The sequence below is a fragment of the Balaenoptera borealis genome (genome assembly GCF_965194805.1).
Source record: "Balaenoptera borealis genome assembly, chromosome: 10".
NCBI classification, from domain to species: Eukaryota; Metazoa; Chordata; class Mammalia; order Artiodactyla; family Balaenopteridae; genus Balaenoptera; species Balaenoptera borealis.
The window spans coordinates 95,684,539-95,701,378 of NC_138874.1; positions in this window are offsets into that span (position 1 = coordinate 95,684,539).

The window sequence follows — 16,840 nt, forward strand, 5'->3', positions numbered from 1 at the left end:
TTAGGGAAAATAGAGTAAGTAAGTGTTCACATTTTAATGCAGAGGTAAACTAGTCACAACAGAGGGAGAAGTGAAAGGTATATGGGAGGAGGGGGAGAGAGATAAAAAGATCTCCAGGAAGTCTCAAGAGTAGTGGTGACAGAATTATTTGGCAAGGCTTTTATTTACATCTGTACTCATCTCTGTTTCCTTCTTCTTCTTCACTAACTCCGGGAAGAAGAAGAAGAAAAAAAAAAAACAGATCCCAGAGTTTTTCACCCAAGCTCTCAGTTTTCTTTGTTAGGAGGGGACGATGTCATCTGCTGGGGCAAAAGAGACTTGAGGAAAAAAAAAAAAAGGTTTAGATTAACTTTATCATCATCTAAAATGTATTATAGTGCAATGGTTCTGAGCATGAGCATCTCAATAAGTGAAGATAAAGAGACTCTCTAAACCCTGACACTGCTTATTTGTTGGGTAATACTGACCAGTCTCTTCGGCAAAACAGGTATAATAATGCTGTTATATGATAGATGTGAGAATTTAATAATTGCTAACATTCATTGAATTTTTAATGTCTCACGTTGTGTGCCAATATGTTAAAATATAGAAAAATAAATGGAAATACATTTTAACTTCCTAATTTGGTTTTAAGCACTCACAAAGGTAGGCATTGTAACTTATGTTTCTTTGTAGGCTTTACTGTGCTTAGCATGGGGAATTGTGCAGAATGAAAGATTTAAATATATTCGATTCACAAAAATTTTGGAAACGTAGCTTTCAGTCAGTCAGTCTGATCTCTTTACCACTATGTTTTTGGGGGGAACAGTAACACCAAGGAATTTTTGTTAGAAGAGGCCAGTGACTAACAGCATATACTATGAAATAATGTAATTTTAGAGTATGTCAAAAACAACTTGTCTGTTAACAGTTCATAAGCTTAAGACACACCTATAAGTATTTCTTCTTCATTTTCTACCCATTTGCATAGATTGTTATTTTATTTGCCCCAAACTTAAGTTTCTCCATTTCTATCCTTCGTGTTCTATTAGTTTTTTCCCTAATTTTACAGATTCTAATCCTATCCATTCTTTCATATATATGTATATATGAAAATGTATATCAGGTATACCTATAAAGTATATAAATATACATTTATCCCAAGTACATCTAGCTCAAGTATGTATGTACATATATGTGCATCTCTACTTGATATATATATCAGCTGTAGATAGATATCACATGTGTGTAGATGTGTGTATATATATATATACACACATCTCAAGTGTGTAGATATCTACCTACTTTCCTCTAGGTATGGAAATTAATTTATATTTCAATCACAATTATAAGAGTTTGAATTGTTTTTCCTCAGAATCTACTCACACATGTAAGTTTCTAAAAAAAAAAAAGTGGAAAATCATATCCAAATGATGTGTGATACAGTTGTATTGTCTCCCGGGATAATTAGAATAGGGTAAGGCTTTACACTTGATGAGAGATACTTTAGTTTCTCTTCTAATTTATAAAGAATAAGATTATTAAATTATATTTATAGTCTATTAAACATAACATAGATGGAAAAGTCTATGAGAGCATTTTCCCCAGTGGTTTTTAAAATATTTTTAATAGGATATTTTATCAAATGAAACATTCATGGAATCTCAACGAATAAACCAAAGAAATTCGACTTTCCTCTGTTATAAATGGGGACCTAGCCCTTCTTCTTCTGTTTTTCCCTTACTCATATTTCCATGGGAAACTCCAGATCTGAATAACATACAGATCTTCCTTGAGTAACGTCCTGATACACCACTGTAAGTTGAAAATTTTGTAAGCCAAAAGCACATTTGAAAAACCTAACCTACTGAACAGCATAGCTTAGCCTAGCCTACCTTAAACATGCTCAGAACATTTACATGAGCCTACGGTTGGGCAAAATCATTTAACACAGAGACTATTTTATAATAAAGTGTTAAATATCTCATGTAACTTATTGAATGTTAAAAGTGAAAAACAGAATCGTTGTATGGGTACAGTAACAACTGTAAGTGTATCAGTTGTTTTCCTTTACAATCACCTGGCTGACTGGGAGCTGCAGCTTGCTGCCAATGCCCAGCATCACAAGAGAGTATCATAACACATATCACTAGCTTGGGAAAATATATAAATTCACATTTTGAAGTATGGTTTCTACTGGATGTGAAGTGCTTTTACACCATCATAGGTTGGGGACCATCTGTACTTTGAAATCCAATAATCTTTTCTAACCTTTTAAATTTTATAGATGACTTAATAGGCATAATGAGGACTGATTTTAATATGCTACTTATTGAACTAGTTGGGACCGAAATCTAGGTATCTTGATATCTAAACCAGTGTTTATTCTATCACATCACACTGATTCCTTACCTGAATCATCCTCAGTAACTCCTTTTTCCTTAAGAACTGGTCTTATGAATCAATTCAGGATTGTTAGGAAGGAAGAAGTGAGAGACATGGATGGTTATTGGGTAGACAATGAAGAGTGTCTGTAATGAAAAACCCAGAATCTAAAGATAAGTCAGTCTTGGCTTCACTAGTGTAGCTCTCTTATGACTACGAGGCAAAATAGCATCTCTTCAAGCATAGCAGAGTGGAATAAGAGAAGATGGCTTGGGCTTTGACATTAATGACTGACATAGGTAAGTAAATAATTCTATTTATTTTAACTGTGACAATCCAAGTTTTTATTGTTGTTGCTGTTGTTGTTTGGAGCCTAATATATTTCTGACAGTAACATAAATTCTACCGAGTTTTAATTTTTCCAAAGGGAAACTGTACCTTGAGAGGATGTTCTTGCGTTATCAGTGCCTCCAATACTAGCAAGTTCTGTGTAAGAAAAAAGTCATGTGTGATATATATGCCTCCCTTTGTTTCGAACTGAAACTTGATATATCATATTCACAAACTCATTCAACTTTAAGAAATGTTTATATTCAAAGCACTTATATATTCATTATAATATTTTTAAATACTTCCTATGATCCAGAGTTCATCCTATATGCTGGGGATTTATTATTGCAGTCAAGGGGATACAGTGTAGTGGGGAAAAGTGAGGTATACAATGATATTAATAATAAAATGTTTGCATATTAACTATAATATCTGGGGAAAAAACTTTACCAATAATTTTTCGAAAAATAAACTTTATAAATGCCATATATATGCATGTGTGTGTGTGTGTGTATGTATATATATATATATATATATATATATATATATATATATATATATATATATATATAGTAGTTATTACATCAGTGATTTAATTGGTGAATTAGTATCACCAAGTCTTCTTCACTTCACTGTCTTTGCCCATACATGGGTATTCCTAATTATATCTGCATGGAATATATATTTAAACTTTATACACTCTGTAATACATTTTACTGGTCAGACTTTTTAAAAAAATCTATTACAGATATCTACAGTGGGAGTCAGGAAAATTTTGTGCATAACTTCTCTTGGCTAAGTCTTCAATATTATAAACCCTTAAAATTTTAACATTTAGGCATATCATTCTTTCATTGTTTTTAGGAAATCTGTCATTAATATATCTTCTCTTAAAAAACATTTCTCACTTAAAAAGCATTCCTCAAGCACATTTTGATTAAGAAAACCTCCAGCACTTACTAAGCCAACTCTATTTCCATCCCACATTAATCCATGATTAATATATAACAAGTAAACCATCTTATTTGTTCAACAACTAATTTTCATGTGGACGGCTCCCCACAATCTATGCACCTTTGCTAGTAGAAGAGAGAGACTCCGAACAAAAATAATTTAGCAATAATGAAGATTAACCGTAAGTAATTGTCCTGAAACTGACTGAAGAAGAAAAATGATTCATTTTTAACTTATTTATCTCATACTGACTTCTTGTTCTAAATAATCATGCACAGGCATATTGTTATGAATATTCAAAAGGTTTTTTAATGGCTTAATAATTTTTCTTCCTTTGTTTCTAGGAACAGAAATAATAACACACACTGAAATAGAAGATCACACTTGTCAGAAGCAGATAAAGTAAAGTAGAGAGATCATCAAATGATATATTATCTTCCATAGTCCCAACAGAGGCCGACCAGCCATCAAAGAAAAACACCACTCCCATCTGGATTTTAATGCAGAAATAACATAGAGCTGGCTTAGCCTGGACTCTTTTGATTAAAGTTAAAATATCCAAAGTAAAAGTCTAACTTACTATTTGGAAATAGATAATATGTTAGCTCCAGATTTCCCTAGCATGATGTTTCTGCTCGCTTCTTTCCCTTCAGTACATAGAAATTGGGAGTTGCCAAAGTCACCTGGAGGAAAGAGGAAGAATCTTTCTTTTAATTTTACTTTGCTTCACATCTAACAAGGTAATCCTTTTGTTGTTTACACTCCCTTTTCCTCTCACCCTCTGCCCTTCTTTGTCTGGCTTGTGCTCTGGGATACTGACCTCTATGGACTGTGTCACTTGGGCTTCTTTTCTCTCTTTTGGCTGAGTTTGTCAATGAGAGGAACTGTCAGGAATTGGAAGACAGAAGATTGAGATTGGGATGTTTATTTCCTCTACTCGATTGGTAGATGCACTCAGTAATTACAGGTCCTATGGGATGATCTCTCTTTCATGGCTCAACACATTCTAAAGGTTCCAGTTGTATAGCTCCTTCCTTTCCCTCCATCGGGACTAAGGGTGGTAATGGCTTGCCTTTGTTGCTGGTCCCTGGGTGCATCACCATTTTTTTTGTTGTTGTTTAATTAACTTGACCCCTAAAATCTGTGAAAGTTACCTTAACTTTAGAACAAGTATATCAGTAAGTATCCCAGAGGAAACAAATAACAAACTCAAAGGGTTTACCCAAACAGCCCCAAGAAAATATTAAAGCCTCCTGATGCTTGTTTGTTTAAGGTACCGTGTACAGTTTCTCAAGAAAGGAAGAACACGGAGATTTTTGTCACTAAACTACTACTCTGCATTCTCAGGAGGCAAAAATACAATTTACAGGCAAGAGGATCGCAACTTTTTTTTTCATTTTATGACACACACCACATAATATTCACATGTTCGATTCAGAACTATGCACAAGGTAAGGCTAATATTTGTATGAGGTAAGAAACTATCCTTTCCTATCCTGCTTAAGAAAGCATATCATAAAGCTTGCATGTGAGAATAAGCTTGTTATAAGTAAACCTTGAAGCTGTGCAGTTTTTTAAAGAAAATTAGTAGTAACCTACTAATAATAACTTGCAGCATACCAGATTCTCTTGTGGGTCATCTATGCAGCAGCCAAGAACAGCTTTTAGTGAGACCCAGATGGAAAGATACTTTTCCTTCAGAATCTTCTATCAGGAGGTAAGTGACAAATTGTCCTATTTGTTCCATTGACTAGAGTAGTCCAGCTATTTATAAGTCAAAGTACTATGAATTGAGTAACACTGACACAAAACCAAATATGATAGATGTTTTAAAACTCTTTGAACTATGTTGAGATGATTTAGTTATCTGGAATTAAACTAAACTTCAGAAACTATGCATGTTATTAGATATTTAAGAAGATTGTAAAAAGTGAGAAAAGATATATCTTTTTGACTAGTCACCCCTAGATTCCTGTCTTTAGACATCGATAGCTGTTATAACATTTTTTAACTGCATAATTTTCCTTGAGCATCAACAAAGCCTACTTCAGTGGATGAGCAACAAGAACTAATACCCACACAGAAAGAGACTGACAGCAAGTAATCCAGAGTAGTCTCAAAATCTATTAGCATTATCTTTGTTAGTGAATCAACTCATAAATACTTTGTAAGTTTCATATTTCAACCCTATATTTCTTGAAATCACAACACCCTGACATATTCACAAATAGAATGGTGCTTACATATTTATATCCTTAAAAGCTTCAGATGTAGCTCCAGGTACCTATACAGATTTACACACATTGTTCCCCTACAAATTTAAATTTCACCATCTGTTAACCATTATATTATATGTGTTAACCAAATCATTGCATACTACATCTTCAACAACAGAAGACACTATAGAGCTATTTTATAGGACTGGCTGTGTAAGTTATTCTTTATTGTAAATGGGAGTACCTTTATTAATTAACAGCTTTGCAAAGTACTCATAATTTTAGAATTTCTCTTACTTGCTTCTACTTAGAGAAAAACCAAAGATTTTAGGGAAAAATAAATGTTCAATCTATGTTTTCCTCACTAGAGCACATACAAGACCCATTTTTTGGGTCTCAAAAAAGTCCCAACATCAGTAATGCCATGAAACAAAAGTGAAAGGTACTCTTACTAACCCCATTTTTCAGATGAGCGGCTGAGATTTGGAAACTCTCAGTATCTGGCTTGTGCACTTACCGAGCTGATAAATAATAGAGTCAGGACTTGCAAGACGAGGTTCAATTCCAAACTTACTTCTAATGTACCAGAATTATCCTGGTCAACATTATACAAGCAAAGGAATGGCAGAACTGAGAGCACTGGAGGATCCTAAAATGACTTAATAGTTAGCATCATCTTATGTTCAGAATAAAAGGAGCTAAAGTGTGAATTTTCATTTGTTCCAGATAACTGCTTTGCCAATGCCAATCAGTAAAATAATTATGATAGAAGAATGCAGGTTAAAATGCAAATTCCTTCATCCTACCCCCTCCCTGAGAGTCTGGTTCAATGGGTCTAGGATACAGTCCAGAAATCTGGGTTTTTGGCAGTCACTCTAGATGATATGATGCAGGGTTCAAGGGCAATACTTTGAGAAACATTGTCATAGAGAAAAAAGGTATAATTTCAGATTGCCTATTGGTCATCTTAAAAAAAATAAGTGTTTCTAATGTCAAAATAATTAGATGGGTTCAAGTGCTTGGCACTGATACTTATTAAATCTGATTCTAAAATTATTCAATTAAAAAGTCATTATATTTAGGAGAGATTGGGCATTACTAAGAGATTTAAGGATTTAATAATCTGGTTCTTGCAAGTAAATATCATCGGATAGCAACAGTTCTAATATTATTACTGGTGACTATAGTCAGTGTGATAAGGTAGCACCAAGGTCTTAGCAGAGTACTCCAGAATCAGTGAAAGAAAATTTTGTATCCAACAAATTACACATATACTCAAATTAATCTCTCATTTGAGGAAAAGTAGATAAAGGAACCCCAAAGAAGTTGAAAAAGGTCCTTTGGGGTCTCTTTTATCCTTTATGTTACAGTTAAAAATTTCAATCAGTACTGTTCCTAACCTTGGTGGCATCTCCAAAGAGAGAACAGCAATGACATTTCAAATACCCCCCAACACACACACACACACCTTGGAGCCGTCCCTATGTTACCTTCTTAAGGGCAAAGTTCCTCCAGACAGTCACTAATTGGCATTGGCTATTAGCCAATTTCATATATGTCACCTTTCACCTAGTAGTCTCCTGCAAATACTAAACAGATCACTAACACACAATAATTTCAGGTAGTTTGTTCTCTTGGTTTTAAGTACAGGTTATCATAGGATGTAGAGGATAAAGAATGGAACTAAATGATTTATAAAAAGGAAAGCTCTATAATAGAGATATATAGTCTGTGTATATATATGTATCACGTTTGTGAGAGCAGCCGATGCATACAAATAAAACCCAAGTCATTGGAAGGTCATCTATGAGTAGGTTCGGCCTGAACAATATTTATGAGCTTTGTGAGGCCTGAAAGCAAGATTAATAAAGCAAAATCACAGGTTCCAGAAATGGTAGCAGAATGAAGCTTTAAAATCGTACAGTTACTCAGAGACCTTTGTGTCTGGATTCAAATTGAATTTAACACTCATTCAGATGTTGCTGGAAGAGGATATTTACAATTGCATTTTCTCTTCTACTTAAAAGTTTCCAGGATTTATTATATAATGATCCGATCATCTAGAAACTTTTAATGTATGCAGTTTGATACCTTGTTTTCTTTTTGCATAAGGATTCTTTTTAATGAAAGCAAAAACAATGAGAAAGGAACAAATAAGGGACCTTGAGATGTTAGTACTTTCTATTCACTCTAAGCAAAGACTGAGCAGCCCCCTATTGTGTGATTGTTTCATCAAAACCACAGTAATAAAATTTAAGGCTGCTCATTTCCCCTCAATAAAGAAATTAAAATACAGATAGATAGGGATTTCACCTAAATTTGGCCTGAGGAATTAAAAACCCCTCATTTCATCAGCTCCTTCTTTCTGGCAATGTTATTTAGACTCAAGGTTTTTATTTTAACACCTACCTTAGTGATCAGTCCTTTCATGATGCACATTTGTCTATAGTTAATACTTTAACTTACTGCTCAAAAATAAAACCCCACATGGAGGGCTGGACCCAAAGGTAAGGTGAAGATGCTAATCCTTATTTTGCAGTTATGTGAAGAAAGTGAAATGGCTTTACCTCTCCCCTGTCATAGTACCATAAAATCCTGGTTTCTTAAACTTGAGACATTTTCTTCAGTTACAGGACACAAATGCAGACATGAAAAATAACTTATGCCAGGAGCACCCAATAATCCCTCCTGTGAGTAATCTCAATTAGACTCGGATGCAGCAAAGGTAAATTCTGATCGACAGAATATCAGGAGGAAGATTAATGGAAACACTAATGGTCAGAGGAGGGCAGGCGTGAATGGTACCCCAGAGCAATATTCTTTGTTGCAGGACAAACCATACAAGGCACTGATGATGAGACCAGTGTTGTATGGAGAAAGGCTCCAAGAAAAAAAGAGATGGAACCAACATTGAATATAAGTAAGTAAGTATAATGAAGAACTTTTTAAAAATTTATTTTTGTCTGCGTTGCTGAGTGCGGGCTTTCCCTAGTTGCCGTGAGCAGGGGTAGCTCTTTGTTGTGGAGCATGGGCTTAGTTGCTCCATGGCATGTGGGATCTTCCCGGACCAGGGCTTGAATCCATGTCCCCTGCATTGGCAGGCAGATTCTTAACCACTGTGCCACCAGGGAAGCCCTGAAGAATTTTATAGGCAGCAAAATTATATCTAATAATGTAGGCTTGTAATAAAGTGCAAAAAGCTGATACAAATGAAAATACACAATCTGATCCCATATTTGTACAAAAGAATTGTGAAGCAAACTATCAGGAAACCTTTGACCAATTAGAATAATAAAAATTTAATTAGATAAATATATGCCTTTCTCTATTGCATCTGAACTAGAAACTTACTTAAGTATTCAGTTTTTCTGAATGAATATCTTTTTGGTTTTGATTCCACTATTTAGAAATTTACAACAATGGAAAGTCCCTACTTGTAGAGACTTATTGACACTGAAGAATTTTCTGTATTACTGTATGGCCAGATCATTTGTGATCAGGGTTCTTAACTTTACATAACCCTTAAATTCCTCTTCACCTCTCCTCCTAATTTTTAATATTTCCTGAGTGAATCTCTCTCTCTCTATTCCATTATTCCATACATCACAAATTTTACATAGCTGTTGAGTCAATTACTAAGTCTCTCTCTAGAGATACATATAGATGATGCAGATAGATAGACATACATATGATGTAGACATCTATCTATATGTATGATAGATGGAGAGGCATATAAGATGTCAGATAAATAATACCAAGTGTTGATAAGGATATGATGCAATGAGAAGTAGTATAAGGAGAAATGCAAATTGGTACAAAGACTTTGGAAAATAATTTGGCCTTATTTTGTAAGGTTGAAAATGCACATATCTTACCAATTATTTCCACTTTCAGGCATTTACCCTTTGGAGACACTCTAGAATCAGTGTACCAAAGGACATGATAAACAAACGTTTGTAACAGCATTGCTTATAACAGCAAAATTTGGAAACAAACCAAATGTTCAATGAAAGGGGAATGTATAATAAATTGGGATATATTCGGATTCAGTTTTGGGAATGAATGAACTATTGCTACCCTGCATCAATGAGAATAAATTGTATCAACAATGTTGCCTGATAAAATGAAGTCATAATAGAATACACAGAGTCAAACAGCATTTATGTTAAGTTTAAAAACAATAAAAACTAAAGATTCTTTTATATGGGGATACTGTCTCATTTTATAACTATGTTTTTAAGGAAGAGAATGATAAATAAATACACGCTTAAAGTAGCGGTTATCCCTGTGGGGAAGGGAGGAAGGATGTGATCGGGAAGGGACACAGCGCTCCAACAGTGTTCTGTTTTTTAATCTGTACAGTGAGTACACATGTGGCTATTTGATTATCTTTTATAAATATGTTTATGTTTCTATATATTTTAAACACTTCAAAATAAACAGGTTTAGGATATTATAGTCAAAAAATTTTTAAGTTGTATCAGAAATATCTCTGTGCCTTAAACTGAAAAAAAAAAAAACTACATAATATGAATAATAATGCACATGATATTTGACTAGGAGAAGAATGGTATTAACAGAGAAAATACTGAATATTACTTATATCTTCTGAGATTAAAGTTATCATTATAATTTTGTCATGTGGTAAACACTTAATATATATTAACTAGTATCCTCTTCTCTTCCTTTCCATCATCACAAAATAAGCATTTGGCTTTTTAGTAATAATCATGGGGCACTAGAGCATAGTGATTAAGAGTCTGCATATACGTGTCACTTAGAGAGTCTGGGTTTGAATCTCAGTTCTGGATCACTAGCTATGTGACTTGTCAACTTTCTACTCCATGCCTCAGTTCTTTATTTTTAAAATTGAGATAATGATAATACTGATTAGTGTTATTGTGAGGAGTAAATGAGATAAAAATCAGGAAAATATCTAATTTCCATGCATCAGGTACAGTGCTGAGTCCTTTGTATAAATTAATACAAATAACAAAATTGCAGCAGTATTAGTTTTCTGGATGATTCTACTCATACTTCAATCTATCTATTGTTAGTTAACTTAAGAGCTAACTATAGGAAAGCTCAAAGTTGGTAATATCTATAATCATCTGGTTTGAATGTCTATTTTCTCATTTATAGCCTAGAATTGCTTTCTTTTTATTAAGGTAAAAAATTGAATCACTGTTCTAGTGGTTAAAAAAGAGAAAAAAGCAAAGAAGATCTTGAAGAAAGAACAGTCATAAAGATCATATGCATATTCCTGAAATTACACAATCTGATTAAATGCCAGGCCAAATTTGACTTTGTTGTAACATTTTAGCACAAGGAAGATTGTTGTGAGGCTAGCTTAAGGTCTAAATATTCACTGCATCAGAAAATAGGAATCTTCATTTCAGACAGGATTCATGTTTCTTTATAACACAGAGGAGCATAGCAAACAGACCTAATGTCAAGTTCAAAATAGGATTAGACATGCATAAAAATCCCCACTCAGTGTGATTTGTTTCCTCAAATGAGTACACTACTAAGTCCCTTCTTTACTTAAATGGACCTTGACAAACATTTCAACATGACTTTCTGGATGCTTCAAATTAAGTAAACTATACCGGAATTGTAATTTCATTAAAGTTTTCTAAAGTTCTCAGTTCAAATACAGTACGTCTTGCCACATATTAAAAACAAAGAATAAAGGGAAAAGAACAAAGTTGGAGGGCTGACTCTACCTGACTTCTACAGTAATCAGCACAGTATGGTATCGGTGAAAGAACAGACAAATAGATCAATGGAGCAGAATATAGAGTCCAGAAATAATATACCCTTATAAATATAATTAACTGACCCTTGACAAAGAAGCAAAAGTATTAAGATGTAGCAAATACAGTCTCTTAAATGATGCTGAAACAACCTGGATGTCCACGTGCAAAAAAAAAAAGAATTTAGACACAGACCTTACACCCATCACAAAAGTTAACTCAAAATGAATCATAGGGACTTCCCTGGTGGTGTAGGGGTCACGGGTTCGAGCCCTGGTCCAGGAAGTTCCCACATGCTGCAGAGTAACTAAGCCTGTGTGCCACAACTACTGAGCCTGCTCTAGGGCCCACATGCCACAACTACTGAGAGCCCATGCTCTGCAACAAGAGAAGCCACCGCAATGAGAAGCCCACACACAGCAATGAAGACTAGGCCCCGCTTGCTGCAGCTAGAGAAAGCCTGCATGCAGCAATGAAGGCCCAAACACAGCCAATAAATAAAGAGTAGTAATTTAAAAACAAATGAATCATAGACGTAAATGTAAATTGAAAAACTGTAAAATTCCTAGAAGATAACATAGGAGAAAACCTAGATGCCTTGGAAATTGTGATGCTTTTTAGATACAACAAAGACACAATCCATGAAAGAAATAATTGGTAAGATGGACTTCATTAAAATTAAAATTTTCTCCTCTGTAAAAGACTCAAGAGGATTAGAAGACAAGCCATCAAGTGGATTAGAAGACATCAAATAAGCATATAAAAAGATGTCCCATACCATATGTCATCAGAAAAATATAAATTAAAACATAAATGAGATACCACTACACATCTATTAGAATGGCCAAAATCTGAAACACTGACAACACCAAAAACTGGCAAGAATGCAAAACAATAGGAACACTCATACATTGGTGGTGGAAATGCAAAATGATAGTCACTTTGAAAGACAGTTTGGCAGTTTTAACAAAACAAAATGCACTCTTACCATATGATCCAGCAATTGTTCTTTGATATTTACTTAAAGGAGTTGAAAACCAGCAAGCTTACCAATATTCACATTGCAGAGGGTCACAGAAGGAGAAGAGAGAAAGGGGCAGAAAGCTTATTCAAAGAAATAATGGCTGATAAATTCCCTAAAGTGGAGAAAGAAACAGACATCCAGATGCAGGAATCCCAAAAGGCACCAAATAAGGTAAAATCAAAGAGACACACACTGAGACATTACAATAAAATTGTCAAGTTAAAAACAAGGATATCTTGTCAAAAAGAGAAGCGAGAACAAGGGAAGATATAGAGAGAAGTGAAATCCTGTTTACTGTTGTTGAGAATGTAAACTGGTACAATTACTATGGAAAAATAGTACGGAAGTTCCTAAAGAAATTAAAATACAACTACCATAAATCGAGCAATGCTACTTCTGCATATATATCCCAAGGAAACAAAATTATTATTTCAAAGAGATATCTCTACTCTGATGTTTATTGCAGCATTATTGCAGCATTATTCACAATTGCCAAGGTTTGAAGACAACCTAAGCATCCACTGATGAATGAAAGGATGAAGAGAATGTGGTACATATACACAATAAAGTATTATTAAGCTTTAAGAAATAAGGAAAGCTTGTCATTTGCAACATCGTGGGTGAACCTCAGGGGCATCACACTAAGTAAAATAAATCAGACAGAGGAAGATGGTATTGCATGACTTCATTTATATATGGAATATAAAAAACAAAAAGTCAAGAGGGAGGTCAAGATGGCAGAGTAGGAAGATGCTGAGCTCACCTTCCCCCACCCCCCCCCATGAACACATCAAAAATACATCTACATGTGGGGCAACTCTCACTGAAAACAATATGAAGACTGGCAGAAAGCCTCTTCTACAACCAAAGCTATATAGAAAGACCCACAAAAAATTGGGTAGGAAGAATAAAAAGCAATTGGGTCAGGACCTATAGCCCTAGCAGGGGACACAGAAGAGGAGGAGAATATTATGGGCTCCTGGATCCTCCCTGGGTAGTAAGGGGTTAAAGCCATAGGTTACGTGCCCCAGACCTGGGGTCTCACACCAGAAAGATGAGTTTCCTTAGCTGGTTGTGAAAAACAGTGGGACTCACTGGAGGGCTGTATGAAACTGGGACTCCACTCATGAAGAGCATACAGACATGCTTGCTCACTCCTGGAACAGCATGGAGGGAGCAGATTGAAAACTGCCTTATTCTGGCTGGTTTCTCACAACTGCATACCCCAGTGCCTACCCCAGCTCACACCAAGCAACTTTGCTAGCACCTCTTGCTCTGGCACTTCTCTCCAGTATGGCAGAGGTGACATTGCTAAGGAGAGTGCACACACTTAAAGGGAATGAAGCCAACCTGGACCCAATCCTGCCTCTGATAGGGCTGTGATAGCCACTGAGCATGGAAGAAACTTGAGCTCACACCTAGCTCTGGCCCTACCTCCCCTCCATCTTCAGCCTTACCTCCCACTAACAGGGTGGCTGCCAGCACACTCAGAGAAAAGATATGACTCGTGCTTAGGTTAGATTCAGCTCCCCTGCCAAAGCCATTAGGCAGACACAGACTGCATAAGGATTCTCCCACACAAGGACACACCTTCAAGACCAGGATAGGCAACTGGTTCACCTAGTTTCAGAGAGATAAAGTTAAACAGAATGAGAAGACAGAGGCATATGTTTAAAAAAAAAGAATAAGAAAAAAAAATTGAAAAACCCTAATTAAACAAATAATTTACCAGGTAAAGAGTACAAGGCAATAGTACTAAGAAGGTTAACTGAACTAGGGAAAAGAGATGAATACAGTGAGACTTTTAACAAGAAATTAGAAAATATAAGAAAAAAACAGATCTGAAGAATACAAAAACTGAAATGAAAAGTATATTAGAAGGAATACATAGTAGACTCAGTGATATAGAAGAACACATAGCATTCTGGGAGATAGAATAATGTAAATCACCCAATCAGAATAGAAAAAGGAAAACAAATTTTTTAAAAATGAGGATTGTCTAAAGAAGCTTTGAGACAACAGCAAGCATACTAACACTAGCAATATAGGGGTCCAGGAAGGAGAAGTGTGAGAGAAAATGGCAGATATTGTATTTGATGAAACTGTGGCTGAAAACCACCTGAAGGTGAAGAAGGAAACAGATATCCTGATACAGGAAGTACAGAGTCCCAAACAAGATGAGCCTAAACAGACCCACACACCAAAACATTTCATACTTAAAATGGCAAAATTAAAGGTAAAGACAGAATTTTAAAGGCACCATGAATAAAACAAAGAGTAACATATAAGGGAATGCCTATAAAGCAATCAGCTGATTTTTATGCAAAAACTTTGCAGGGCAGAAGGGAGTGACATGATATATTTGAAGTGATGAAAGGAAAAAGCCCTACAACCTAGGATACTCTACACAGCAAGGTTATCATTCAGAACTGAAGGAGAGAGAAAACTTCTCAGACACGCAAAACGTAAAAGAGTTCATCAGTACTAAACTGACCTTATGGAAAGTGTTAAAGGGTCTTCTTTAAGTGGAAAAGAAAAGGCTACAGCAATAAAAAATTTTATAGGAAAGAAAAACTCTCACTAGGGAAGGCAAAAGTAGTAAATAGTAAAGGCTATGAATCACTTAAGCTAGTACAAAGATTAAAAGAGAAAAATTATAAGATATAACAACTACAAACAGTAAAGAGATAGAAATGAAGATGTAAAATAGATCATCAAAAACACAAAGTGTGTGAGAAGGGAGTAAAAAATACAGATATTTTAGAATGTTTGCACTTAAATGAATACCAGTTTAAAACCAGTATGTACAGTTATAGGCTCAACATATATGAACCAGATGGTAACCACAAATCAAATCTATAACAGATACACACAAAAAATAGAGAGACAGGAACACAAGAATACCACCAAAGATAATCATCAAATCACAAGGGAAGAGACTAAAGAAGAAGAAAAAAGAGAGAAGAAGTACAAAACAACCAGAAAGCAAGTAACAAAATAGCAATAAGTATCCACCTATCAATAATCACTTTCAATGTCAATGGACTAAATGCTCCAATCAAAAGACATAGGGTAGCCAATTCGATAAAAAATAAGACTCATCTGTACGCTGCCTACAAGAGATTCACTTGAGAGCCAAAGAGACACACACACTGAAAGTGTGGGAATGGAAAAATATATACCATGCAAATGGAAATAAAAAGAAAACAAAGGTAACAATACTCACATCAGACAAAGTAGATTTTAAAACAAAGTATGTAACAAAACACAAAAGAGGGCATTATATAATGATAAAGGGATCAATTCAAGAAGAGGATATTGCCCTTGTTAACATATATGCATCTAATATAGGAGAACCTAAATTTATAAAGTAAATATTAATGGATTTAGTGGGAGAAATTGACAATAATACAATAATAGTAGAGGACTGTAACATCCCACTTACATGGTTGGACAAATCATCCAGAGAGAAAAAAATCAATAAGGAAACAATGATCTTAAATGACACATTAGATCCACTGGATTTAGCCTACAGTACATGCCATTCAAAAACAGAAGAGTACACATTATTTTCAAGTGCAAATAGAACAGTCTCCAGAATAGATCACATGCTAGGCCACAAAACAAGTCTCAAGAAATTTAATAGGATAGAAATTATATTAAGCATTTTTCTGACCACAACAGTATGAAACTAGAAATCAACTACAGAAAGAAAAGTGGAAAAAAAAATGGGTCAATGAAGAAATCAAAGAGGAAATCAGACAATACCTTGAGGCAAATGAAAAGAAAAACACAGCTTTCCAAAATCTATTGACATAGCAAAAGCAGTTTTAGAGGGAAGTTTATAGTTACCTCAAGAAACAAGAACAATCTCAAATAAACAACCTAAACTCCCATCTATAGGAATAAGGAAGAGAAAAACAAAACTCCAAAGTCAGCATAAGGACGTAAATAACAAAAACAAGAGAGGAAATAGTAGGATCAAAAAAAATAGAAAAGATCAATAAAACCAAGAGCTGTTTTTTGGAAAAGATAAACAGGATTGAGAAACTTTTAGCCAGGCTCATTAAGAAAAAAAGAGAGGAACCACATAAACAAAATAAGAAATGAAAGAGGCGAAATTACAACTAACATCACAGAGATACAAAAAGTCCTGAGAATACTTTGAATAGTTATATGCCAACAAAATGGACAAC